The sequence below is a fragment of the Dermacentor andersoni genome, chromosome 9 (genome assembly GCF_023375885.2).
Source record: "Dermacentor andersoni chromosome 9, qqDerAnde1_hic_scaffold, whole genome shotgun sequence".
In the NCBI taxonomy this organism is placed as follows: Eukaryota; Metazoa; Arthropoda; class Arachnida; order Ixodida; family Ixodidae; genus Dermacentor; species Dermacentor andersoni.
Window position 1 is genome coordinate 56,616,893 of NC_092822.1, and position 25,141 is coordinate 56,642,033.

The window sequence follows — 25,141 nt, forward strand, 5'->3', positions numbered from 1 at the left end:
GCACTGCCCAGTCCCGCTCAAAAGCATCATTGCTTTGGCGGGCTGAGAAAATATTTGACTGTATGTTTTATGTCCTAATAAAGAAAGAAAGGACTGTTTAATGAAAGGAATGAATTGCACGCATATATCCTCCTGTCTTGCATGCGCATACCGAGCAATAAAACCAGGCAAACATAGATCAAAGGCTGTTGCGCAAGAAATCAAATTGAGCATCAAGTAGTGAAATAGAAGGCTCACTTATGTACGAATCTCTGTTCGTCTTAATAAGGAAGGCCTCCAGTGCAAGTCAACAAGAGGCTTTGCCACTCCTGTCCAGAATGGTAGTCTCAGAAAATCGAGCGTTACAGCCACACGCGATAGCATGAGCCACCATGTTCCTGGTCTTCGTCTCTTCACACATGTTTCGCGTTATGTTCAAAACGAGCGAGCTCTCCCAAATCAAGTTGTTCCTCATACATTACATTCCTCGTGGCACAACGATTACCTCCACCACAGCTGTGTTGCGGTGTCGCACTACAAGGCAGCTGCACAGCAGAATTACTCGCGCTGAGCAAGAAACAGCGGCCTTCATAGCTGAAATCATGTGAGAATGCTCACCCGATGAGGTGCATGCTCGCAAGCGTAGCATCTCGGTGGGGGACGAGATGAGATCGAAGGAAAACCACCGGCGTTTGTCAGCACCAGAAGAAAGTATTGCGTTTATTTACGTTGTCGTTCACGGTCTGCTCCACCATGGCGCGATATTCACGGAGCTGTTCCGCAAGGAACGCTTATGTATGTGCATGGACGTCCATGAACCTCCATGGACGTCCTTCCTAGAATATCTACGCTATACCGACACCAAAGATCCTGAACCCTGTGACGCACAATGCGGCAAGGTAAGACCAAAACAGGAACGCGAACGTACTTGAAATCCGTCGCCGCAACAGACACAATTAGGCCATACGGATGCCAGCTTCGACAGGGCTACGACAACGGGTCAGATAGCCGTGGTAGTACGTGACTCACAACTTGCGCGTAGATGCCACTACTCTCCAGGAGCAACGGCGCTCGCGACTCGAGCAGTGGATAGCACCGTAACGCACCACCAGGATCCTAACGATAATCGTATACTATCTCATAACTAAGATGCCGTACAAAAATCTACAAGCGATACACCACCAGCACATAATAAAGACATCCTCAAAGACCAGATTACTTCAAGCTACATGCTAATGGTTACTGCCAAATGGGTATTTGTACGTCAGGAAATCGGTGGAAATGGCAAAGCAAACGCGCTATGCCGTGACTACAAATGCCGGGATCCTTCGATCCCCTCGCCAACCATGATCTGTACTTAGATAGAAGAAAATTACACCTCGAAAGGAAAACGCTACTTCAGGAACTACGAGACCACGACACCCCCTTCAGAAGTACTTGCAACATACTAAGCAGAGGCGCCTATAGCCTAAAGCTATTTCAAACTTTTCTATTCCAATTCTGCAATGAGTCCTCCACGATCGGTCAAAAAATATTCGAGTCACCACCCACTGCGCTTGTGTGTTACGGGACGTCATAAAACCGTGGAAAAGCCGCATCTGATATGATGTGTACACAGATTATGTATGATTAAACCGAAGGAGGTGCAGTGGTGGCGTAGAGGTAGAACATGCACCTCGCATTCAAAAGGACCGTGGTTCGAATCCCGGTACCGCGCAATTTTCCACCGGATTAAAAAAAAACGCGTGTTGATAAAATTGCATAGACAGGCCTGGAGTGTGGCCTCACCCCGGTGACCGGAACCGGTAACGCACTCCCTCACCAAAGCAGGATTTACAACCCTAGTGCAGAACTTGGCCACTACCTCCTATATGAGCACAACAATCAAACCGCGGCCCGCAGTCCCCAGAAACTGCGAAGCAACTGACCAGGGCGGTGCTCAGACCTGCGACGCAGCAGATGGTGCTAAGAATCCCTGGTTCCGGAGACAGGCCGCCATTGGAACCTCAACCTGGCAACATTTAACGCTAGAACGTTATCTAGTGGCACTCACGACGATAATGGAAGAGAGACTAGTCCAGAGGAATTTGAAATCCCACAAGTACCACCGGAAGAAGTAACGAAAGCCTTCGGAACTATGCAAAGGGGAAAGGCAGCTGGGGATGATCAGGTAACAGCAGATTTGTTGAAAGATGGTGGGCATATTGTTCTAGAAAACTGACCACCCTGTATACGCAATGCCTCATGACTTCGAGCATACCGGAAGAATGCTAACATAATCCAAATCCATAAGAAACGGGACGCCAAAGACTTCAAAAATTATAGGCCGATCAGCTTACTGTCCGTTGCCTACAAAGTATTTACTAAAGTAATTGCAAATAGAATCAGGAACGCCTTAGACTTCCTCAACCAAAGGACCAGGCGGGATTCCGTAAAGGCTACTCAACAATAGACCATATTAGCACTATATATCAGGTGATAGAGAAATGTGCGGAATATTACCAACCCTTATATGTAGCATTCATTGATTACGAGAAGGCGTTTGATTCAGTCGAAACCTCAGCAGTCATGGAGGCATTGCGGAAACAGGGTGTAGACGAGCCATATGTAAAAATACTGAAAGATATCTATAGCGGCTCTACAGCCACCCTAGTTCTCGATAAAGTAAGCAACTAAATCCAAAAAAAAGAAAGGCGTCAGGTAGGGTGATACGATCTTTCCAATGCTATTCACAGCGTGTTTAAAGGATGTATTCAAAGGCCTGGATTGGAAAGAATTGGGGCAAACAGTTCATGGAGAAATCCTTAGTAACTTGCGATTGGCTGATGATATTGCCTTGCTTAGTTACTCAGGGGACCATCAGCAATGCATGCTCACTGATCTGGAGAGGCAAAGGAGAAGCGTGGGTCTAAAAATCAATCTGCAGAAAACTAAAGTAATCGTTAACAGTCTCGGAAGAGAACAGCAGTTTACGATAGGTAGCGAGGTACTGGAAGTGGTGAGGGAATACATCTACTTTGGGCAGGTAGTGACCGCGGATCCGGATCATGAGAATGAAATAATCAGAAGAGTAAGAATGGTCTGGGGTGCGTTTGGCAGGCATTCTCAGATCATGAACAGCAGGTTGCCAATATCCCACTAGAGAAAAGTATATAACAGATGTGTCTTACCAGTACTTACGTGCGGGGCGGAAACCTGGATGCTTACGATAAGAGTTCTAGATAAATTGAAGAGGACGCAACGAGCTATGGAAAGAAGAATGATATGTGTAACGTTAAGGGATAAGAAATGAGCAGATTGGATGAGGGAACAAACGCGAGTTAATAACACCTTAGCTGAAATAAACAAAGGAATGGGCATCGGCAGGACATGTAATAAGGAGGGCAGATAACGGATGGTCATTAAGGGTTACGCACTGGATTCCAAGGGAAGGGAAGCGTAGCAGGGGGCGGCGGAAAGTTATGTGGGCTGATGAGATTAAGAAGTTTGCAGGGACAACATGACTACAATTGGTACATGACCGGGGTAGTTGGAGAAGTATGGGAGAGGCCTTTGCCCTGCAGTGGGCGTAACCAGGTTGATGATGATGATGATGAAACCACAGGAAAGAAAAGTAATTATTCCTGATTCGACACGTTTTTTTGCCATTAGCGAAAAAGGCGTTGTTTGACCAATTGCTATTGGTCAAACGTTTTCGGGCTACGCCCACTTTACCTGTCTGTCATGCGACGTCACGAAACGACAAAAATTCACCACCTCAAAGTGGCGTGCACGGGTTAAAGACTTTTCAAGGTATTTTTAACCTTCCGTTGCACCCCGTCGCGATTTTCGAACAGCCACGGCAGGCTAAGTAACGGGAAGCGTACCAGTCACAGACGCCGACACCACCCTGCTCATCCAGCTATCTACCTTCACTGCGCTGCCTCAGCCCTATCAAAACCCTCTCCAGTTATGCGTGCCCCTCGCCTCTTTTCAGCCAATTACGTAAGAACATTTGCTCAATGTAGCCAATGTTATTCGATTTGAAAGCAAAAGAAAGTGACATCCTACAAGCAGAAAGCGCGTCTGATTGGCCGTTTCAAACAACGCTGCGCGTTACCGCCCGCCGCTTGCGTTGGTGATTACATACATTTGACGTCAGGGGAGTGGAATAAGAACAGATTGGTATGGATTCACGTTATAGGGAAAGCACAGTCATGAGGAAAGCACAAATCGGTACACTCCTAACAGAACCTCACAAACACCATTTTCATAGACTAAAAGGTACAGACATGCTCAAAATGCTCAAATTGTGCTGACATGCACCAATAACAAACAGACCATTTGCGAACGCCCAGCCACTCGACTGTCTTTCCACACTTAACACAGATACATCGTTTGCCCCCTTTCACACTATTAATGCTCATGCATTAAGAAGTTGGCCGTTTCGGCCATAGGGCGAAAGACTGACAGGGATAGCAAGGTATAGCACTGCGCTTGTGCTCTTAGGACGGTGTTGTAACTACACATATGGGGTCGCGACGTGGCTAGAAGCAGCGCACGAAACAACGACTGTTTAGTGGATATGTCCTGGCAGCTAACAGGCGTCTTAGAACGCTAGCGCCATGAGCACCGCCAGCGGCGTTGCAGGCGCCGAACCGCGACATTGCCCTAGAGGTGACTTACGGCAAAGCGTCGGCACTACTCTGCGACCAGGGAAATGTTAAATCTGTAACGAACACTGGTGACAGTACCAGCGGAATCGCACACCACTTTCCGATTTTGATGTCATTATTATTTGGCATGTAAGGAAGAAGTGCGCCGTGCCGAGCTCCGCAGCTGGATCGCCAGCACTACTGAAGTGGGGCTCGGGCTAAACGCTGTTCCTGGTGTGACTGGCTGAGCCTACGCTGTTGCGTCTTCTTGGCCGCTTCCTTCGTGTCATCCATAGCAGTGTCGGACTTCTTTGCCATAATTGGTGGAGGTTTGCTGGGTCTCCTGCAATCCTGGAATTGCGCAGCCGGACTCTCCCTGCCATCATGACCACCGAAAGCGCCACGAGCTTACCACCACCTGCTCACCAGTCTACCGTATGCCCCGGCGCGTTCCGCCAGCGGGACCCTCCAATCTTCAGCGGCACTGACGACCACGAAGTTGATGACTGGCTCTCATCATACGAACGCCTCAGTCGGAACAACAAATGGGATGACATCACGAAATTGACCACCGTCCCTTTCTACCTCACCGGAATTGCCCACTTTTGGTTTCGGAACCACGAAAGCGAAGTCCCAAGCTGGACGGTGTTCAAGACAAAGTTCAGCGAGGTCTTCGGCCGCCCTGCTGTTCAAAAGCTTCGTGCCGAACAGCGTCTGCAGTCGCGCTCTCAGCAGCCTGGTGAGAACTTTACCAGCTACATCGAAGATGTCATCGATCTCTGTAAACGCGTCGATGCATCCATGACTGAGGGCAATAAAATCAAGCATATCATGAAGGGTATCGACGAGGACGCGTTTCAGATGCTCATTTCAAACAGCCCCTCTAGTGTTGCCCAAGTTATTGATCTGTGCCAAAGCTATGACGAGCTCTGCCGTCAACGCCTCCTCACCCGCCGTCCTGTTCCCCATCAGGAATCGTTGTCCGGCTAGACCTCTCCTTTTCCAGATGCCACCCTATTCTCGAAAATCAAGGCTTTCGTCCGGGAAGAAGTTGCTCGCCAGCACTCCCTCATCTCCAACCCACCGGAGTCAAGTTCGTCCTTTAGGCCGACCCTACGATACGTTATAGAAGAACAAGTGTCCGAGGTCATTCCTCTGGAACGGGCGCCTCAACTCACCGCCCCAATGACTTACGCCGTCGCACGACCACGACCACCGACCTTCCGGGCTCCGCCTCCTATGCCTAGCCCTGTTTTTACCCCCACGCCGCCACGACCTCCAGTCCATCGAGTAATTCATCCCTGGCGTACAACGGACAATCGGCCCATCTGCTATTCGTGTGGTATTCCCGGTCACGTTGCACGCCTGTGCCGCCGCCGTCCACTTAAACCACGTGACGACCCACGGACAGCCGCGTACGACCAACCGTTGCCTTACGCTCCTGACCGCGATTTACCCCTTCCCCGCCCAAGCCTACGTCAAGTTTCTGACCGCCGTTCTCCTTCTCCTCGTCGCGCTCGCCTTCCCCGATGCGTCGACGTCCCTCTTCTGCAGACACGGAAAACTAGTGGCGCAGTTCCTGAGGCAAGAACTGCGTCATCGCCGCAACGCTGAAGCCCTCTTCTTTCGCCGCCTAACGTTATTGATGTCGCTGTTGAAGGTGTCTCTGTGCTTGCCCTCATTGACACAGGTGCCGCCATATTGCCGAAAAACTTTGCCGCTCAATACGAAAAGTCGCGACGCCTTTCTTCGGTCCTTTACTCCGCGCGGCCACAACACAGCACGTCCAGCCGGTGGCTTCGTGCACCGCCAGACTTGAAATTCAAGGAGGCTCTACGCAGTCGAGTTCGTCGTTCTTCCCCACTGTTCCCACGATATTATTTTAGGTTGGGATTTTCTCTCCCGTCACCAAGCTGTCATTGATTGCTCCTGTGAAGAAGTCGCCTTCTCTTCGCTTGGCAAAGCCATATCTGATGACGTTTCGCTCTCCAGCACCAAGTTGTCCCTCACTGACGACATCCAAGTACCTCCACACGCATCCGTTCTGGCACCTGTATCCTGTTCTGTTGCCTCCGACGCTACCGTACTCTTCACACCTTCGACTGCTTTCGTTCATCGCCACCTCTCACCCCTCCCAACTGCGCTGCTTGGCCTTCAAGCTGGCGCGACTCACCTTCCTGTATACAATTACTTCCCATTCCCGATTACGTTGCTTCGCGGTGAATCTTTGGGCACTGTGGAACCTTACGACACCATTACCACGTTCCAACTTCCTATTGTATCGTCAGAGGTCACCACCCTCTACTGTAGTCCCGTGACTGCCACATCGCCTGAAGACGTTTTCAACCATATCATCGACAATGCCTTAAACCCCAAGCAACGCCATGACCTTCTTCGTCTCCTCGAGAAATTTCGCCCAGCTTTTGACAGCCATACCACTTCTCTGGGCCGAACGACGACTGTATGTCACCGAATTGACACCGGTTCTCACTCCCCGCTACGTCAGCGACCATACCGCGTATCGTCGACCGAACGGCGCGTCATTGATGAGCATGTACGTGACATGCTAAAGCGTGGTGTCATTGAACCATCCGACAGCCCATGGGCATCGCCAGTAGTTTTAGTTAAAAAGAAAGATGGCTCGATCCGCTTTTGTGTGGATTACCGTCGCCTGAACAAAATAACCCGAAAGGATGTTTATCCATTGCCGCGGATCGACGACGCCCTAGACAGCTTACAAGGCGCAGAGTTGTTTTCCTCCCTCGATCTGCGCTCTGGTTATTGGCAGGTGCCTATGGCTGCAGACGATAAGCCTAAAACTGCTTTCATCGTACCAGATGGCCTATACGAATTTCGTGTGATGCCATTCGGACTTTGCAACGCGCCCGTCACTCTTGAGCGGATGATGGACACTATATTCTCCTGGGCCTCAAATGGAACACGTGCTTGTGTTATTTGGATGATGTAGTAGTGTTCGCACCAGATTGTCCTACTCACTTTCATAGCTTGGAGCAGGTTTCACGCTGTCTCAGTGACGCTGGCCTCCAACTAAACCTGAAAAAATGTAACTTTGGCGCCCGCAAGCTGACAATTCTCGGACATGTCGTGTCGAAGGACGGCGTTCTCCCTGATGCCGCTAAGCTCCATGCTGTTACAGAATTCTCGAGACCAACCTCACTAAAAGACTTGCGCAGTTTTATTGGCCTCTGCTTGTACTTCCGCCGCTTTATTCGAAATTTCACTTCGATTATGGCACCAGTGACAGAGCTTCTTCGAGGAGACCCGAATCTTTCCTCATGGTCCGCGGCTTGCGATGATGCCTTTGCGACGCTACATCGCCTGCTCACAACACCACCGATACTACGCCATTTCGATCCAACTGCTCCCACGGAAATCCGATACGGATGCTAGCGGTGTTGGTCTTGGCGCTGTGCTCGCCCAACGAAAGCCCGGCTGCCAAGAATATGTGGTTGCTTACACGAGCCGCACTCTGCCAAAAGCTGAAGCCAACTATTCCGTCGCGGAAAAAGAATGTCTCGTGATCATCTGGGCCATCACAAAATTTCGCCCATACTTGTACGGCCGGTCCTTCGATGTCGTTACGGAACACCACGCACTTTGCTGGTTGTCGTCTCTCAAGGATCCCTGCGGCCGCCTAGCCCGGTGGGCACTGAGGCTCGAAGAGTACGATATCCGGGTTGTCTACCGCTCAGGCAAGAAGCACGCCGATGCCGATGCTCTTTCGCGCTCGCCTGTCCACGCCGACATTGTCAGTGTGTCCGTCCTAGGCGACCCACTTCTCCCATTCGCTTCGGTCGACATGGCTTTGGAGCAGCGCAAGGACTCCTGGATTTCATCTTTGATAGATTACATCTCTAATTCACCTACACGCCCACCATCCCGAGCTTTACGCCGACAAGCTTCGCACTTCGCCATCCGCGACGGAATTGTCTATTGCCGTAACTACAGTTCCGACGGCCGCAAATGGCTGCTTGTAATACCTCGGCAGCTCCGCACTGATGTGTGCGCCACTTTCCACGCCGACCCTCAGTGCGTACACGCTGGTCTCTTCAAGACCTACACCAGACTACGTCATAGGTTTTATTGGCGTGGTATGTACACATTTGTGCTAAGGTACATTCGCTCTTGCACAGAATGTCAATGCCAGAAGCCTGATCCTTGCCGCCCTTCTGGACCAATGCAACCTTTGCCGTGCCCTTCGCGACCCTTTGACCGGGTTGGGAGAGACCTCTACGGGCCTCTGCCATACACAGCTGCTGGCAATCGCTGGGTCATTGTAGCTGTAGACCACCTCACGAGGTATGCAGAAACGGCCGCTCTGCCAGCCGCGACGGCTCATGACATTGCCTCTTTCCTCCTTTAACGCTTCGTTCTACGTCACGGCGCTCCCCGCGAACTCCTGAGTGACCGTGGCCGCGTCTTTCTTGCCGATGTCATTCAAGAACTTCTCGCTGAATGCCGCATTATTCATCGCTGTACCACGGCATATCGCCCGCAAACAAACGGATTGACAGAGCGCTTTAACCTAACTCTTGGCGACATGCTTTCGATGTATGTCGCCTCCAACCACACCAACTGCGACCTCATCCTTCCGTATGTCACGTACCCCTACAACACGGCACCCCAGTCAACGACGGGCTTTTCTCCCTTCTTCCTTCTATATGGCCGCCAACCATCATTTCCCATTGACACTATTCTCCCTTAGCGTCCCGACTTATCAGAGGGTACACCGGTTTCCGAAGCCGCCCGGTATGCAGAAGAATGTCGGCAACTAGCTCGCTCCCTTACAACGCAAGAACAAGCGCTACAGAAATTTCGTCATGACGACGGGCGCCCCCACTACCAGTTTTCGCCTGACGCTCTTGTTTGGTTGTGGGTGCCTCCTACTTCGACACAAGGTGTTTCCTCCAAGTTTGTATCCCGATACCATGGACCTTACCGGGTTCTACGCCAAACTTCTCCGGTGAACTACGTTATCGAACCTCTGACGCCTCCTACGGGCCTGCGTCGCCGAGGCCGCGACATTGTGCACGTAGATCGGCTCAAGCCGTATCACGAGCCCTTCGTCCTCACGACGCCTTAGGCCTCCTGTGCGGCTCCGTCTTAAGCGAGGGGAGAAGTTGTAAGGAAGAAGTGCGCTGTGCCGAGCTCCGCAGCCGGATCGCCAGCGCTACTGAAGTGGGGCTCGGGCTAGACGGCTGTGGACGCCCTTCGTGTCGTCCACAGCCGTGTCGGACTTCTTTACCATAGGCAGTTTTTATCAACTGACAATAAAAAGCATATGCTGCGAAATAAATGTTTTAATGCTGTTCATGACGCTCATCAATAGCCAAAATTTTGATAAATAAATGGGTAAAGACCATAAGTCTTCGCAAGAGCAGTTTTTCATTTTCAATATAATAGCACCTAACCAGCATATCGATCGAATTCATACGGGCCACCAAATCTACGCTGACGCCACCCGTGATTACGACGGTGAAAATTCGCTAAGAGTGTCCATATAATTGTTATCGCAACAAATTATAAAATATGCGGGCTCAACTAAAGACATCCACGTAATGCTATGCACGAATCGTTGCTGCACGAGACACCGGCTAATGAGGCAAGTGGCCATAGACGTGTGTCCTTAGTGGACGATGGTAACGTCGGGCTTGCCCAATTAGCGGACGTGTTCTCGGAGAGTCAGTTTCGGCGATACTATCGCCTTCACGTGATGTAGTGCTCAACCACCCAACCAGCCTGCACCTGAGGGCGCATGCGACAGTATCACCGAAAGTGATCGTGCCAGAGTACGTGCCCAGATTACACACAGCGGTGGTCACCAAGACCACATCCAAAGCCATAGCGTAAAAAATATCTGAGGACACCTAAGATATAAGTTCTGAATACGGAAGGATTGAAATCTAGCTGAACGCCACTGAGCGGTCCTTCGAGTTTTGCTGAGTGAGTGATGTAATATACATAGCGGTACGTGCCGCCGGAGCAAGTAAGAAGTAGCAGCCATGCGGCGCTGGCTCGGGCATGGCCGGCGGGCATCCTAAAAGCGAGAGTGAAAGTGACGTGGCGTTTCGGAGATGCACTCTCCCCTAACGCAACGCCTGTCGCTCTTACCTGGCAGCACGTGTTTCCTTTCGCCCGGTTTACTACGTCAAGGCTCGCTCGTGGCATGGCGTCGCAGCCAGTCGTATACTTTAGGCGCCGTTTAGTTGCTACAAACTACACACACAGGCTTTCTTGCTCAATGGGCCGTTTGACGCTGTCGCATAAATAAAATTGTGAAGCTCATTCGCACCTCTTGCTCCAGGTAACGCATCAGTGGTGAAAAGAGCGCGGTTAAAAGCGAAGCTCGTAGAACAAGTCGCACGTGCGCGACGAGCAGACACTCGACGCACTTGTCTGATTCATCGGTGTAGTGATCCTCGCTCGCGGCCACCAAACGAAGCCTCCGCTACTTCCCATTAGTGACTACAGATAACGGTACTTGTCGTTGACCCACCAAAAACGGCGAGATAGTGAGATACAACATAAAAAACTGTCTTCACTGAGGTCCTCACAATCTGGTCCTCTTTTCTGCGGACTCAATGCTGCAGCCTAAGCGTACTGCTTAATGTAGTGTTGTAAGACCGCCGAATGCCGGTTTGTGTCTGAGGCGGCAGGTTATCCGGACCCTTTCTTTAGCACGTTAGACCAGAAGTTTAGAAGTAGCGTCAGTTTGAAGCAATAAAAAAAGGTCGACACCTTTGCAACGGCAGCTCCTTAACCCAAGCTGGGCTCCCATCTATATGTTCCAACGACTCTGGGCAGATACCGTAGAGCTAAGCTTCTGAACGCACCTGAACTTTTTGGCCACCACCACACTCCGAAAAACACCGGACCAGGAAGTACAGCTGGTCCTCAGGGATGTCGCGGAAGGTTGGCCGTCTGTCCGCGGCCGTCGCCTCTTTTGCCACCCTTGCGAACGTCTGTGCCTCAGGCAGACGCGGGATGTTGCTGGCGAAGAGCGCTGCGAAGCTGGCAGCGCTGAGCTCTCGCAACTCGCGCGGCAAGTCGTAAGCGCGAAACACATTTCTCTTGAGCAGCGCGTCGTAGTGCCACAAGTCCGTGACCAGCAGTTGGAGCTGGCGGAACATCGGGTTCGCCTGGTCGTACTGCGGGCGTCAGAACAAGTGTACCCCATGAGTCTCCTTTATTTTTTTGCCTATACGTATGTTCCAGTTTGGACGAGAGTAAGATCCATTAGGACATTTGAAAAAGGCCCTCTTTTGAGGCGCAGCTCCACGTAGACTCACAATAGTGTTGACGTTATACTAGAATGCTATAACCCGAAGACGGGAAGTAGAAAGCCGTTGACGACGTCTTGTAGTGTTGCACTATAACGTCTTGCAAAATATATCGCGCTGCGCCGCCCCATCAAAGACTGAAAGCCGAAAGAAAAAGAAGATATCCCGTATAGTTTCAAGAAGCACAGAGCTGTGGTTCTCGCTTCAGGACACTGACATCAAATGTTAGGTCATCATTCAATATTCTGTTCAATGACACCCACGACGCACGCTTTCGTGCTTCTTATGGTCAACCTATAAGTGCGCTATGCCGTAAAGCAATTCCAATTTTTTTCTGTTCCATTTCTGAAATCAGCCCTTCAGGATAGGTGAAAAATCCGCCGTGGTTGCTCAGTGGTTATGGTGTTGGGCGGCTCAGCACGACGTTGCGGGATCGAGTCCCGGCCACGGCGGCCGCATTACGGTGGGGGCGAAATGAGAAAACACCCGTGTACTTACATTTAGGCGCACAATAAAGAAGCCCAGGGGGTGGAAATTATTCCGGAGTAGAATAGATTCGAATTGCGCTACGTGTATGTGTGTGTGTGCGTGCGTGTGTGCGTGTGTGTGTGTGCGCGCGCGTGCGTGCGTGCGTGCATGCATGCGCGCACTTGTGTTTCGACTCTTTATGCACTCACACAAAGCTTCTCTTCTGTACATTCTACTCGTTGGATCTGCTGCATTTTTTTACAGCGAAGCTGCTGCCCTCTAGTTGACACGGTACTTTCATAGCGTGATCACCCTAAACGCCACGGCTGGATAAGAGGTTCGTGTTTGAGTTTCCCCGTAATAGAATAATGGGTTGAGAGCCCAGCTCTTAATGACCCGTTCCTGCGGCTTGCGTCGGCAGCAATGGCGGCATAACCGAGTGAACGTGCTCAACGGCGAATGGTGAAGGAGCGAACGCGGAGCGGCAGTAGAAAGACGTGAAGCGCGAACGGCGGAGACTGATAAGAGCGGCGCTCTTCAACGACACTCGCCTGGTAAGCTGGTTTCGTGAGGAGCTGCCTGACCACTCGATGCGTACTCGTATCTGGCCTCAGCCGGACCGCTCGTTTCGTACTATCGTTTGCTCGCGTTAGTTCTCGCTCCCGCTTGTTTCGTTTGCTTGGTTTAGTCGCTTTAGCGCTTACTTCGATTCTCATCGTTACCCCCCGTGGTTGCTTAGCGGTTATGGTGTTGGTTAACCACGAGTTCGCGGAACCGAATCCCGGCTAGGGCGGCCGCGTTTCAGTGCAGATAAAATGCGAAAACACCCGTGTACTTAGATGTAGGTGCGCGGTGAAGAACCTTAGGTGGTCCAAATTTCCAGAGTCCCTCAGTACGGCGTTCCTCATAATCAGATAATTCATTTGGCGCTTGAAACCCTATAATTTATTTATCTTAATTGTCGTCGCTTGCGACTGTTTTGTTATCGCATTCTATGCAGGACGCGAATCTCGTACTACTTCCTGGAAGCCAAGCGGCACCAGCAATTACACTGGAACCTTCAACAAGTCATGTGTAGAAGCCGACGCGTTTGACCCGCAGATCAGATTTTCCTCAATTGCCGACCCTGTAACATGTCTCTCTAAATTTCTTTGCCTCAATATATTGCGAAATGAGAACGCGTACAGAGTGGCGCTCGTATTTCGCATTAGGGATTCTCGTAATCGTCCCTGAATTTCTATTCACGTTTGTTTTCTCATATTCGAATGACAATTCGATGCTATTATGTCTGTAGGTTGTGTTTAAGTTATATTTTACAAATACTCTGACTCATTTCGCTTTGAGAAATTAAATTAGTTAAATAACGCACGTAGGCTCGGCGGAGAGCCCATAGCTATAGGCAGCTGAAAGGCTTCGTGTTGTAGTTTTCTCATAAGAGATATATGCTTTCTCGTTTATTCAGATTACAAACCGATGCTATGGTTTCTAGAGTTTGTGCGCAAATCGTACTTTACAAAGTTTCTGAGGCCTACATAAATGAGGGCGTATACCGTACAAACGGTACCGCTACGAGTAGCAGAAAAGTCTAGGCTACTTTCTTTCAGTATTACCATTGAAATTGCAAATTACTAGTCGTGTCAAAAAAGGTTGCAGTTTCTCCCGAAAGTCGAAGCATTCATTCCGATGAAAAATTATTAAAGAACTATATGCATTAAGGTTAGTCGTTTTATTAGCTTTGAAAACTGCTGTCAACATTCGCTTACTAAATGAATTACCGAGTACGGTGTCACACACGCCCATACAAATCAGAACAAATCTCACTCAATCCACCGTGGGCACTCGCTGTCAGAACGCTGGCGTGAGGGGGAGTGGCAACAGCGGCGAGCGTATTCGCATCTTCCTGGTTCTTCCTTCAGGGTAAACCACGTGCACTTGAACACAGCGCATGCAAAGCCATCAGCGATCCAGCGCCCGCTAGACTTCGCACTCGCCGCGATTACCTCCAAGATAGAACACGCTCATCCGCGCTTAACGATGCCATTCACAGCCGCGGCCGCAGTAAAAGCGGAGACCCGCAATACCGGCCCTGGCCGCCCCTTTCTCCTAGCGCGCGCATGCGCAAATGATGCGTCTTACGGAACGTCAAAACGAGACCCTGGCAGATGTGTCTGCAATGTATGTCCACGCCAAACAGAAGACATGAGATGCCGTCCTTCTATTCGCAACATTCGCTTACAACACAAGCAGTGCCAGAAGAACTCGCATGGTAGAGTTTGTGCGCGACTGAACGAGGGCGTAGAAATAAACACATACACCGAGAAAGCGCACGTCCACGTTCAATCGCACGTACACACTCTATCATGGTTTCAAATCAACTAGCCCGCCAACTTGTTTGAAATCGGATGGCGCACGTCCATCTGGTTTGCGCAAGTAACTCGGTGACCAGGAATGACGCTATGCTCATTGTTACGATCACGCGTAGTGTGATCGGCCTCACTTACTCACTCACCTTGAAGTTGTCGTCGTAGAAAAGAATAAATCGTCCCAGAATGGCGACCTCCTTGCAGATGAGGGTGGCTACGAAGGCGGCAAGGACAGGCAATGGGTGCCTCAGATCGAAGAGCGGTGGCGTCCTCAGGAAGTTCTCTATCACGACTTCTCTGGCCACGAGTATCCGGTAAAGGCGAGATGTAGCGATGCCTGGCGTGTGAATGACTGTCAGCCTGGGCTGCTGCAACGACTTCTTCAATATGCGAATACCTGCCATGCATATACGTATGTAAAGGTCGAAGAACCCTGCTTTAGTGTGAAAGGGCACGTAGGCGTAGGCGCGGTCCAAAGTGTCCCACGTCAGAGTCATATTCCACGCATTCACTGCTAAGCGAGACCCGATTGCTGAGAAGAGGTTCCTGAAAGCTTCGCCATATACCGTGCCCAATTGATTGACGGACAGTGTGGTGAGGCGAAGCATTTGCCACGTATAAGTCTTGTCACCGGGGCCATCGTATTCAACCTTCCACTTGGCGAGCGGTAAGGTGACCTCAAGCGCCTGCATGCACTTGTGATGCCGGAAGCTTCGCTCGAAGGACGCAAGACCGTTGTCCTCCAGCATGCGTGTTGTGAGGTAGTTCGAGACGTACGGCAAAAGCAACCAAACAGTGTAAGCACCGAGGTAGAGCTTGAAGTTCTCAGTGAAATTGTTGCGGCTAAAGTGGGTTGCGTTCAGCTCAGCGAATAGCTTTGGTTGCAGGTTCACAATCTCGTCTTCGGGCCAGAGCTGCGAGTCGTCTCCAAGGTGGCCGTTGACGGCTTACCGAAGCTCGGGATCGCTGAGGTCAACATACGCGGGAACGGCGACTGGGTTCCAGAAGTAGTTTATCTGTTGGCTGATGTAAAAGTGCGTGGTTGTTACGGTGTGGATCATACTTGAATAAGACTGTCCCGTACCGCCCACAATCTCTGCGCAGCGTCGCAGGTAGGTGGCTTGCTTCCCTGAGCGTATGAGCCAGTCAAAGTGCACTATCCACTCGATGTTGCGGTCATCCAAAGTTGTGTAAATAATATTCCGGTTTGGGTGCGATGGATGGCGACCCACGAAAAAGGCCCAGAATATGGGCATACCGAAGTGTAAAGACGACTTCACGAACGTTCCGAGCAGCTGAGGTCTCGACGCTGGTGACTTGTGCGGCCAGGAAAGGCCTAGTTCCAGCAGAAATTTCTGGAGAGTCCACGAGTTATCTCTGCCTCTCTGCAACCCAAAATGAGAGAAAGGATACAATATTTAATCACATGTGCTTCGCAAGCACCTCACTTAGCAATCCGTAGCCATGGTTCTGAGTTCGATAGCACTGTTGACATCAACGCATCCAACGGCCGACATTAGACGGCGTGAATTCGGCACACGCTACATTTATTCACTAGCGCATATTTTCTAAGCTAAAAAGCAATTGAATTGGGAACAATGTATCGCCACTTCACATTTCTTACACCTGTCGCCCTCACCATGAAACGAAAAGTGAGCAGTGAAATTTCGTGCCACATTGTATAGGTTGCTGCATTTCTTGAATATGACGAACGCATGCTCTACACGTGTGACCATGCCAGTTGCCTGATACGTCTCGTTGTGACGGATATAGTGGAGTCTAAAAATGCCACAGCTTCGCCCGAAAGACGGAGCATGGATTGCGATAGCAAATTAGTGGACTAAGTTCTATACGAAGTGAACATAATAGTTTTGTCGGCCGTATGAACTCGTAAATATTCGCTTACGAACTCAATTAACAAGCATGGTGCCACGCGCGCACCGGCAAGCAGAAACACATCTCACTTGATTAGCGTGGACACTCGCAGTCAAAACGTTGGCATGAGGAAGCGCAATCGCAGCAGTGAGTGAAGTGACCATCGTGCTGCTTCAGGCTTTAACATGAACTAAGCGGCGAGGACACAGTGCACACAAAGCTATGAGCCCTCGGTGCACCTAGACTTTGTACTCATCGCAGATCAATTTCGAGATAAAACCCGCACGGCCCTGCTCAGGTAAGGCATACGCAGCCGCCGCCGGCGAGAAACCCCCCTCCCCTTCTTCGGTGCCTTGTACGTGGTGGAAGACGGCGTGCTGTCTTCCCGCCTTTCTCCCTTGCGGGTGCGAGGTGAAGCCACCACCCTCGGCCACCCTCGGCCACCCTCGGGCGCGTCCACTCGCACCTACAACATTATCTCGCACCTACAATTAACTCTTTTTTAACAAAGTTAAAAAAGAGATAATTGCATAGTTCATAAACAAAGAAACACCTAAATTCAGGTGCTTCGGTTAGGAGAAATTTTGTAGCGATAGAAGTTATATGGCCACTTTAGGCACACTTGTGCCGTCGCCGTGAGGTCCCGTATAAGTGAAAGCGTGTGAGGGTGACCCCGCGAACGCAGTTCAATCTCGCGTGCGGGAGCGATGAACGCTGCCCGGATGTGTGGCCTCTCCTGTGGCGCGCGAGGCAGGGTGGTCCTGCTAGGGAGGAGGGGCGTTCTCCTCCTGCGGCTGCTAGGATTCCTGGATGTTCTCATCCCCCGCCGCTCCAAACAGAGTGGGGATAAGCGCGGGTTGTTAAGTGGGTTGTTACCTACTTGGGCCTGCTGATTGATCACCTGCTCCCGTGGGCGCCGGCTGCCAAGGCCCTCATCCCTCCAGTGCAGAAGGTCAAAAAGGCGGTTGGCCATATGCTGCTCCGCGGCAGAGGATGCACACCACAATTGGGTATCCAACTAGACGTCGCCGCGAATACGTCAGTGCTGCTTTATGCATTCCCTTTCGTGGCCCTCCCACGGGTTCGCGGAGAGCGCCTGGAGCTTCAGCACCGGAAAGCCAACCGGATGATTCTTTGCGTGCCAGGGACCTCATACATTGCTGCCACTCTAGCCGAGGCACACACTTGGTCGCTGGCCATCCTGTTCCTACAGCCTGGCCTCCATCACGTTGGCAGGCTTCATCGCTCCCTGGGTAGCGTGCACCTGCTTTCAAGGTTGCGGGGCCGACCTGACTCGCACATCGGCAGCTTGTGTCAGCAATACGAGGATGTTGTAGGGCGTCCTCCCACGCTAGCCATCAAAACAACTCCTCCAAAACATCAACCACTGGAAGTTTCTACTACGCCGGAAGGCCTCACGAAAATTCGATCCCCATCCTGCGCACTGTACCAGGCGCCCGCGTACCTGTTTAAGGACAGACTGGACCAACATCTCCACATCAACACGGACGGCTCGGTCCATGCAGACTCAGGATCTGCCACTGCCTCCTGCGTGATCCCTGCCCTTCGCGCACAGGAGTGTGCCGGCTTACTTTCGCGGCAAGCTTCACGGCTGCTGAGGTGGCTGGCCTCCATCTGGCTGCGGACATGCTGGCGGAAGACCCCCGGATTTTCTGGTCGTGATTCTCTGCCACTCGCGAGCGGCGCTCCTTGCTCTTCACCGACCGGAGACCGCCGTCGTAACCCTGCTGGGGGAAAAGCTTCGCGCCCTTGTTTCAGGTTGCTTGAAACTGTCGCTGCGGTGGCTCCCCTCTCACGTTGGGGTCCCGAGCAACGAGGACGCTGAAATCCTGGCAAAGGCAGCACACCATGCCACTGTACCAGTCAGCACCGCTGTAACGGTCTTAGACTATGCAAGGCACACGCTGCAGGGACACCTGACGGTGCTCGACCCGGACCAGCACTGCGCCACTTCCTGAACGCCATAGTGTTTCTCAATATATTACCTAGAGGGAAATCTGGCGCTGCCGCGCTGTGGTTTGCATGGGCATGCCGGTATATTGTGACTTGGGATTGACCTCGTTCTCGGAGATGCAGGCAAGCAGCGTTCCGTCTGTCACAATGATTAATTTTCTACTAAAACAGCAGGCAAAAAGCTGTTTCAGCTTTGTTATTACACAAACATGTTTTCTTTATCTATGGGAATTTGTTATGCCATGTACAATTATATGAAGCTTAAGTATCAGCGGGCCGCTAAAGTTGGAGAAATGACGACAAAATTCGTGCTTGCATTGGAACTGTTTGTCGTGTGTTCTTGCTTTTCTTCCGTAGACGGTGGCGCCTGATTTCCCTCTTGGTGTTATAGTGAGAAACTCTATACTGAACGCAGCCTAACAAGGCAGCAGCGGTCTCTCCTACTGCGGCTCCAGATCGGCTGCTGCTGGACGGCAACCCGGAGTTACATCAAAGGTCTGGCTTCATCCCCTGCCTGCTCATCATGCGCCGAGGAGGAAACATTCAACCATCTACTTTTTTCCTGTTCCACCTTCTCCAAAAAGAGGGCTTCTGTCCACGTCTCATTCCGACGCCTCGGACTCCCAGCGGTCTCTGCCTCCCAGCTGCTGTTTTCCGACCTGCACCACGGCTCCGCCTTCAGGCACCTTCTTACGTTCCTGGAGGACACGCGGCTGTGGTGTAAATTGTGCATGCACCGCATTGCTACCGCTGATGATAGTGATCTAAAGAAAGACGCTTCACAGCGGTACCAAATGGTACCAGGATCTCCAATGGCCTTGACCCTCTCTTCCTTCTTTATGTCCCCGTCACCTTCCCCAAGGCTCTGAGTGGTCCTCCTTAAAGGGCTGCATAAAATAGCTCCTCTTCCTCTTCACAATCACACTCCCTCCGCGGCGTCTACTGTGGCGTCCTCGATTCGCGCGGGGAACGCCGTAGTAGACGTCGTTGGCGGACGCTGTCGGGACACGTTGCCGGCGCTCGTGAGTATGCGTGAGTCTTGACAGTGATCTGCGACGTGGCCAAAGGTCGCGCTCATGTGGGCCTCATCCATATGCCTCACCGTCAAAGCGATCTCCGATGTTTGCAGAGCGCGCGTCGTGCCAGTAGCTTCGTATGCGCTAAGCTTTATGCATTTCGGTCGCGTTGAAGCGACAGAGAGAGAGAGAGAGAGAAAGAGAGAGAGAAACTCTTATTTTTACGCCAGCGTCCGGCACTCAACACTAATCGGTCAGCTACCAGTCCTCACCCAACGTGTGTTTACAATTGCTAGTATGTATAGCGGGGCGGGGCGCTTCTGGCCGCGCTCGACGTTTCTGCGCAGGCGCGAGTATGAGCGGTTGCGAGAGAAAAAATCTGAACGCCTTTCGCCTTGAAAATATGGCGCTGGCTAGGCACTATGGAGGAGGTTTCTTAGCGAATGTTGCATGCGTTTGTCCCCTAGACATGCGGCATTGCGGAATGCAGTGGAGTTTGTTCACGCTCCTGCGCTAGCTGCCCGCGCGGTCAGGCAGTAGGCACGGACGCCCCATTTGGTGATCGCTGTGCCAGAAGGGGCAAGATTCTGACTCGTGTTGTATAAGTCGCGGGTCGCTTTTTCATCACGACGATACATTGAATCTTTTACAAGCACTGCTCCAGGAGGGCACATGTAACCGGCAAAGGGCTGCCTCAGGAGAGAACTGAGGTTATAATAAAGCAGGCGGCGCCGGATCTGCAGGGCACCCAAGGGGTCGTGGGGGGATCAATGGTGGAAGCAGGGGCGCCTCGTGCGTTGCGGCCACGGAGGCTGAAGCGTGCCAAAGGGTGTTCGCATAAAAAGTTGATTGTCTGCGAAGCGGACAGCCGATCTTATGCACCCCTGGCACGTGCAGGCCTCGGCGAGCCTCAACTAACGGACCAGTCCAGCTTCTAGCTTTGGTACCCCCATTGCCGCTTTGGTGTCCTGGAGCAGCCGCCAATAATGCGAAATAATGACACGTTGTTTCAATTTGTAGAAAACATCATTGAATAAATGTAATTGCTTCCAGCCGGCACCTTATGACGGTAAGATCAGCACTACAGTTTCGCGAGTCCTGCTGGCACGCCTAGGGACAAACGCATACAACACGCGTTAAGAAACTTCTCCGTAGTGCCCAGGCATAGCCATATATTCAAGGAGCAAAAGTCCAAACATTTCCTCGCGCAAACACTCTTACCCGCGCATGCGCGCAAACGTCCAGCGTCTGCGCAAGTGCCACACCCCGCTGTACCTACTAGCACTTGGAAATATGCGCTCCGGACCTTCGAGTACGGACTCTCGTGTGTCAGCAGAGTATAGGAACAACTCACTGTTTCGGGAGGTAATTGCTGCCAGATAATTCACGGAAAGGGCTACACACATTTGTATGGTTCCATTGTGGTGCCTTTATCCTTGAGAGTGCGGCGTATATATGGGTGGAGACTTCAAACGAGTAGACCGCAAGGACGGATATTTAGCAGGTTATGATGACGTGATTCGCCTTGTTCACTCGCTGATTGCGCACTTGTCGAACACCCGCGCGAGTCTACCCCCTGCTTGCTTGGTGTTCGAAAGAGTTTTACCAAGCTGCTGTAATAGAAAGCGTGTGGTGAGACTAATGGTGAAGGAGCTCGGCGGTGCAGGGACGATAATTCCGGCCCATTATTACACAAACTGTTTCCCTTCTGTTTTCCGCACTTCGTAGCAAAAGAGGGTTTGCAGTTGCACAAGTAAGGGCGTAGTGTTCCAGTAGCATGGTGTACTCCGAAGACGCGAGCTAAATCGCCTAAGTAGAAGCCACAAGGTGTAGACGTTAATGAATGCCCTGATTCCCAGTGCTTCTTGGCGAGGCTTCATGCCTCACTATAATGGGAAAGATTTTGCTGAACTATTGCATCGCTTATGCTCCGGTGGTCGCTGAGGTGAAATCGATGCTTTCTCGCTTACCTGGCTGAGACACTTTAGCAGCAGCGCCGACGCCTTGTCTTGCGCCCTCAGCGGGTGCTTTGGGATGTGACGCAAGAGGTGACGCTTGAAGACCTGGGCGTTGAATAACCTCCGGTATTTTGCCAGCGGCGACCTGTATCCTTGCGAATGATACCGGTCCCAGCCGCCACACACGTGCCTGCACCAACGGATGGCAAGCGCCAGACAATATTCTCTTTAAGCGAAATATTTTTCCGAAACGCCAGTAAGTGGGTGACCAGTAAGTCGATGATGCGCGATTCCGATGACCTAATAGAAGATACGAATGCGCATTTAATTTTAATTTTGCGGCTGGCTGCGTGGTCTGGTAAGCATTGCACATATCTCCTCGTAATTACGCGTCCGAACGTTCCGTCAACCGACACCAATTACGATGCGCCTGCGCTTTCCTCGGGAGGCGTTAGCTTCTTGATCATTAGAACGCACACCATAACCACCACCTCGATTTGATATGCGCTTTGTGTTAGCCTCATGACGCAAGGAACGGCACAATCAGGGCTGCTGGTGTGCATGATTCGTTCCGAACCACTTTACATTATATAACAGAAAACGCTGAATCAGATTATCACTTTGCAGGCGCTGTCACAGGGGAAACGGACCTGGTGGAAGAAAGGAGAAAGTGATGGCACGATGGACCACACAAACCGGCAATATTTACAACATAGACTCTGGAAGGCCTTGTGCAAATCAGTTTTCCCGATTCTCCATAGGATGATGGAACCTACGTCGAAAGGTCACAAGAGTTGCTGTTTTTGGATTTATTACAAATGCTGTTAGACAAGGTTGGGAATGGGGTTCTATTCGAGGTCGTTCGTTTATCAAGCTTTGGTACAGGTACTGCAAAATTTAAAGAAATATTACTGTGACTTTTCACTTCGTGAACGCTGATTCGCGCAAGCGTATGGGTGCCATTGCTATATAATTTGAATAGAATTTGTATGGACTCTGCATGCACATTTCTGCCGTCGTCGGCACCGCGATGTTCCGCATAAAGTGCAAGGGCGACAACATCGTCCCCACGTGCCGTATTCTGTTTGCACGGATGAAGCCATGCGACGGTGAGCCGACGATGGTGGCTCCATTTGGCGCGCGAGGGAGGAAAGCGGCAAGGAGGCTCGCCGGGAATGGGTGGATGGGGGGTGCTGCAACGCGCCGAGCTTGGAAACGGACTTCAGGCTGTCGAGGAATTTCTATGCTACTGCGTCTTTCCCGATGCGCCCACATTATCGCAAGCAGCCTAGCACGTTCCTCGGTAGTAGTCTCCGGGGCATGCGAAGCCCGCGCCTTTCGTAGCGCTTGTGACAACTAGTGCGCGGCACTTATATGACGATTTCAAAATCGGTTGACTCGTGGTTGGCCAGCCGCCGCTTGCGTTACTGCTAAGCGGGCTCCTTCGTAGTTCCTCCAGCGCGCAATTCTCTTCTTCACCTCCAGGCACCTTCCTCCTCCAGCGCTCGCTTCCTTCGCGGCTTCAGACATCGCATTGCCGATTTCATTAGACACTTATAGCGCAGCGGCAAGCGGGCCCAGCGTGCCAGCGTAGACGCCCCTGCGCATGTGCTACCGCGCATGCGCACTTTCTATTTGCGAGCCATGTACGCTATGCTTGCGCGTAAATAGTAGAGGCCTTTCCATTTAATGTGCGAAGCAGATCGATGATGATAGCACGGACAGAAAAACAATAACGAAGATTTATTTAGTTTATTTAAAGATACCTTACAGGCCTCAAGGTGAGGCATTGAGTAAGGGGGGCAGTACATAGAAAATACATTGAATACAAGACATCTATAAACCGTATCTGTTTACAACCTACAACCAAAGTACAACTGAGATGAAAAAAGAATTATTTAGATCACGATACACTAGGGAAAAGAAGAAACATAAGAAACATAATATAATAACAAGGAATAAATCACACAGATTGTTTTCAGTGAAGTCGTGTAATTAATAAGAACAGTAATGATGAAAAACAATGACAGAAAAGTTACGGACGCGACATTCCAACGAAACGGTAAACATAGCGACATAACAGTAGTAATGCGAAAATAAGCTGTAAATATAGTGCAAGTATAGAAAGCATTGTGCGAAAAACGTAAAACTTCACTTTTGTTTAGTCATGTATTCAGTCAAGGCATCACGGAATGAATCGTAGTTAGATTGGCTTGCAATGCTGTCCGGGAGCGAATTCCATATTCTGATAGCACGAGGAAGAGCAGAGTAATGGAATGGCTTTGTAGACCCGTAAAGGCGGGCATAGCTGAAATGATTATGAAGCCTATGTGACGTGGAGTAGGGTCGTTTCAAGCATGCGGGTGTTCGAGTGGAGTGAAGGAATTTGTGGAACGGTGTTAAAAGGGCAAGTGCTCAAGGATTGTAATGAAAGCTTAAGTTTTATTTGTGTAACACTAGACTGGTAGCTGTAATCGTTTATGATGAAGCGGCTTGCTCTATTCTGGATCCGTTCTAGCGTTTCAATTAGGTATTTCTGGTGAGGGGACCAAATGGGAGATGCACACTCGAGCTTGGGACGAACGAGAGTTAGGTAAGCTAGCTTGCGAACATTTGAAGGAACATTTCTTAAGTTGCGTCGCAAGTACCCCAACGATTGGGAGGCATTAGCTGAAATGGACGTGATATGCTCTGTCCAAGAAAGATTTGATGTGAATAGAACCCCTAGATACTTATATTGTGAAGCTGTTGTAACAGTGTAATTGTTATTATGGTAGGGACACTGTGAGGTTGCCGACTTCCGGGTAAAAGACATTACTTTGCATTTTGTGGTATTTAAAGTCATTAGCCATTTATTGCACCAGTTATTGATTTGTTGAAGGTCTTGCTGAAGAACGAGATGATCTGAGTTTTTAATAGGGCGATAAATTATGCAGTCGTCGGTGAATATTCTGATGGTGGAGGACAAATTTTGAGGTAAGTCGTTAATAAATATTAGAAAAAGCAAGGGACCGAGGACGCTACCCTGTGGTACACCAGAAGAAACGTCTGTTACGGAGGAAGAGTAGGTATTTGCAATAGTAAACTGCTGAAGATTAGACAGGAAATTTCGGAGCCATGACAAGGTAAGACAGTCTAAATTAAGTGCGGAGAGTTTTGATATTAGGCGACAATGTGCGACACGGTCGAATGCCTTCGAAAAATCAAGGAACAAGCAATCAATTTGTAAGTTATAATTTAAGTTAGTGTGTAGGTCTGTTGTAAATTCAGATAACTGTGTATCGCACGAGAGGCCCTTCCTAAAGCCATGCTGATTATGAAAAAGGAATTTGTTAGTCTCAAGATGTCTAAATCTGCGAAGCGATAATGTGTTCAAGCAACTTGCAGGGAATGCATATCAATGAAATGGGACGATAATTCTCAGAGGAGTTCCTGTTGCCATTTTTAAATACAGGTATAACTTTCGCCATCTTCCAATCTGCGGGAAGGTGGCCTGTCGCAAGTGATTGTCTGAATATGTAAAAAAGAATTTTGCTAGATATTTCTACAGTATTCTTTAAAATCTTTGAGTTT

The 25,141-nt window shown here is 50.4% G+C and overlaps 1 pseudogene; it reads left to right on the top strand.

Annotated features, from left to right (window-relative positions):
- Positions 1-22,565, top strand: part of LOC140213205 (uncharacterized) — a 34,297-nt pseudogene extending 11,732 nt beyond the window's left edge.
- Positions 22,566-25,141: the final 2,576 nt, after the last annotated feature.